General features: G+C 44.5%; 1 long non-coding RNA gene across 1 annotated transcript; it reads left to right on the top strand.

Moving 5' to 3' along the window:
- Nucleotides 1-3,060: 3,060 nt before the first annotated feature.
- LOC310730294 lies at nt 3,061-3,598 on the top strand. Its single transcript, XR_014534793.1, has 2 exons — nt 3,061-3,228; nt 3,365-3,598. It is a non-coding gene; the product is annotated as an uncharacterized lncRNA (long non-coding RNA).
- Nucleotides 3,599-4,154: the final 556 nt, after the last annotated feature.

Genomic DNA, 4,154 nt, shown 5'->3' with positions numbered 1-4,154 from the left:
AACCACAGACAACAAAAAAAAGTTGTGGTTACATGCAGCTGGAAGAAACTATATAAAATAAATAAATAAATAAAAATGGATTGAATATAAAAAGTACACTTTAATCACACTCAATATTCCATGAATAAAAAGAATTGTATTGACTCTAACAAAGTCATTATGTCAGCTGTTACTGGATTAAAATTTTTTAATTAGAACAAATCTTTCCTGGTCAGTTTTCTTTATGAATCCTTATAATTGTTATGCATCAGTTAATTAATCAGTCACTAAAGTAATTTATTCATCATGAATGCACACACAAGTGCATGTTCCTTTACTGGATGTCAGTTATTGCAGTGTCTTTTGTCAGGATCATGGCCATGAAATAACTTTACCCATCAGCCCCTGAAATCACATAACTTGTTCACATGTCTCTGATCACTCACACTTGTCCTTCTCACCCTTAATTAACATGTACAGTGAATTTTAGGCTCAACTCACAGTTTGTATCAGTATCTTACATGTTCTGACACAAGTCTTTAATAAACTCTCACCTTATTACTTTTTTCATATTTCGGCAATTCTTATGTGCATGTTATTAAGGCACTATGTAGGTTTCATTCAAAAAGCATGACCTTTTTAAAAGATTTGCAATGGAAAACATGATATTAGTGACTTTGATTGTTGTGTAAGCAGACAAAAACAAAATAACATAAGCAACAGTTATTTGTGCAGAAATGTCTAGCTGTTGAAATGTTCAAGTAAAAGGACCAAACTGACTGGAGCTGAGAGAAAAGCTTCAATAATTAAATCAAGAATCTCAATGCACAACACATAGAATATTGAGATGGATGAGATACAACAGCAAAAGCATACATTAAGTTAACTGTGTTAACCAAAAACATGAATCTGAGGCTACAGTGGTGTGATGCGGAGAATAAGGCGGAAGCCGAAGTATGCGCACACAAAGTCTTTAATGAGCAAAGCAGGAAATACACACACCGGCAGCAAAGCTGTATATTCCTGTGAACAAATATGGCAGTTCGTGTAATGTAATCCACAAGACCGCGCTGGGGAAAGCGCGGTGCTGGCAGCAGCAGAGAGAAACAGTGCAGACAGCGGAGCTTGTGGAAAAACAATAACGGACAACGTGTGGGTGAACATGTGCTGCTTATATGTGTGTGTGGTTAATGGAGATCAGGTGCACCGTGTTAATAATCAGGCGAGCAACTCCTTGCGGGCAGGGCTGGTGCGGGTGAAGACGCAGGGTGCTCCCTGACACCACCCCCTCCCCCAGGGGTGGCAACAGACGCCCTGACTCTGCGACGAGGCTGACCCCTAGCCCGGGGCGCCGTGCGACACAGGTGAGCGGCGTGGAACTCTTCCAGCAGTGCCGGGTCCAGCATGTCCTGCCTGGCCACCCAAGAACGCTTTTCCGGGCCGTATCCCTCCCAGTCCACCAAGTACTCGAGGCGACCCCCGCGCCGTCGGGAATCCAACACCTCCCGGACCGCATAGACCCCTGGCTGATCTACGACCTCCGGCTGGACGGGCACGGCGGGGCCACCTGGAGGGTGAGAGACAGACGAGACATAAGGCTTCAACAGGGACACATGAAAAGCCGGGTGGATATAATACCTCTGCGGCAAATCCAACCGGTAGGACACGTCGTTGATCCGCCTGGCAACCCTAAAGGGCCCGATGAACCGAGGGCTTAACTTCTTCCGCTCCGCTTGACCGTTGGACTGAGGATGGTAGCCAGAGGAGAGGTTGACCGATACCCCCAGGAGCTGAAAGAAAGCCTTACAGACACGGCAAGTGAACTGAGGCCCCCTGTCCAAGACAATCTCCTCCGGAAGGCCAAAGGTATGGAAAACGTGGTGGAACAGGGCCTCGGCTGTTTCAAGGGCGGTGTCAGATGCAGTGTGAGTCAGATGCAGTGTGTTAACCAGCAATAGTAGAATAGTTGTATTGGAGATTTAGTTCGCTGTGACAGATACTGTGAAGTGATGATCTGTACAAAGTTATACTACAACAGCAGCACTTCCTGGGTGTGGTCTTCTAGAGACGTGTTCCCTCATGTGTAAAGTTCAGCACATACAGCACTATTATACAGAATCCTCACAGAGCTGTGTTCAGAAATGACTCGACTCTTTTGTTTTAAAAGGGCGGTGGGCAGACCCTTCAGAGGGATGAAGCGGAATCCCTTGGAGAAACGATCCACCACCACTAGGATGCACGTGTTGCCCTCTGACCGTGGTAGGTCGGTCACGAAGTCGACACTCAAGTGGACCAGGGGCGCTGAGGGATCAGGAGCAGCACTAGCTTGCCCACATGCAGGTGACGTGGGACCTTAGACATAGCGCAGGTGGTACATCCCTGGACGAAGCGGGTGATGTCCCTTGTCATACCCGGCCACAAGTATCGCGCTTGGACAAGCTGAACCGTGCACTTCTTGCCTGGGTGGCCTGTGCCCAGCCCCTCGTGGACCAACTGAATGAGACCACGCTGACAGGTGGTGGGGACGAACACCCGTCCTTCCGGACAACCTTCAGGGGCAGGTTCCCGGAGCGAGGCTGTGCGGATCTCCTCGTCGATCTCCCATACAATAGGCCCCACGATGAGTGAGGGTGGAAGGATGGGGTCAGGATCGCAGGGTTCCTCCGGCCCAAACAAGCGGGAGAGAGCATCAGCCTTTCCATTCTGTGCCCCGGCCCAGTGGGTGACATGAAACCGAAACCGGGTAAAGAAAGAGCCCAACGGCCCTGCCTGGGGTTTAGTCTCCAAACCTCTCGCAGGTATTGGAGATTCTTGTGGTCAGTAATTACAGTGAACGGGTGTTCGGCGCCCTCCAACCAGTGTCTCTATTCCTCCAGGGCGAGCTTTATCGCCAGAAGCTCCCGGTTGTCGTAGTTCTGCTCGGCCGTGGAGAGCTTATGGGAGTAGAAAGTGCACGGGTGGAGCCGAGGAGGGGAACCAGACCATTAAGAGAGGGCAGCCCCTACGCCAGTTGAGGAGGCATCGACCTTGACCACAGATACTGTGAAGTGATGATCTGTACAAAGTTATACTACAACAGCAGCACTTTCTGGGTGTGGTCTTCTAGAGACGTGTTCCCTCATGTGTAAAGTTCAGCACATACAGCACTATTATACAGAATCCTCACAGAGCTGTGTTCAAAAATGACTCGACTCTACACCTTACTGTACATAGTGAGATACACACCACTGATTCTCACTGTAGTTACAGGTCATTTATATTCATTAAATTATTATTTGTATTATCTAAAACAAAATTGAATTAAAGGTTTGGATACAGTATGTTTAAAAAAAACTTTTAATTATTTATTTTATGTCTTTATTTAATTAAATTTTGTTCTTTACAGCAGGCAGTCTTGCAGATAAAATTGGGCCGATGGATGAAGATGCCAACACTGTGGGAAAAGAATCAAACACTGTTACTCTGGAATGTTCATATGAGACCAGCAGTGATCGTATTTGGCTTCCCTGGCACAAACAATATCCTAACAGCAGACCACAGTTTGTATTGCTTAAAGGTGCAAAACGAGTAATTTCTGAAGAGTTCAATAAAAGTGGATCTCGATTCAAGGCACAAACCACCTCAAACTCCACTAAACTTACTATCAACAATTTACAGATCTCAGATTCTGCACTTTATTACTGTGCTCTTGATTATGACACACAGTAATACAGAGTCACTGAAAGGCTGTACAAAAACCTAAAGTGTGTAAAAAACCACAGACGATGACAGATATTTCCTTTACCCACTTGATATCAGTTAACCACAGACACACACACAAAAATGTGGAAGCATTTTTAACTGAAAAAAAGAAGTAGAGAATAAAACTAAAGAACGATGAATATATATATTTATTTTATATTCTATACATTAATTTTCATCCTCAGAAATATATTATATTATATATGTCCAGTGACCTGCAAACATTTAATAAGTTTCTTCTTGTATCAGTGAAGTTGAAATTTGTGCTATTTTCTTACACAAAACAACACATTTTATTTAAGAAACGTTAAATGCCTATTCTTTTTTTTTATCATAAAATCCCAATAAAATAATATGCCTCATTGTTGAATTGTAGTATGTTTTAAAACCTGACTGATCTCTGCATCTGTGTAAATCACATTCAACTCATTATT

This window comes from Silurus aristotelis (genome assembly GCF_946808225.1).
Source record: "Silurus aristotelis genome assembly, chromosome: 8".
NCBI classification, from domain to species: domain Eukaryota; kingdom Metazoa; phylum Chordata; class Actinopteri; order Siluriformes; family Siluridae; genus Silurus; species Silurus aristotelis.
Note: the sequence above shows the minus strand (reverse complement) of the source record. Positions and strands in the feature narration are given on the sequence as shown.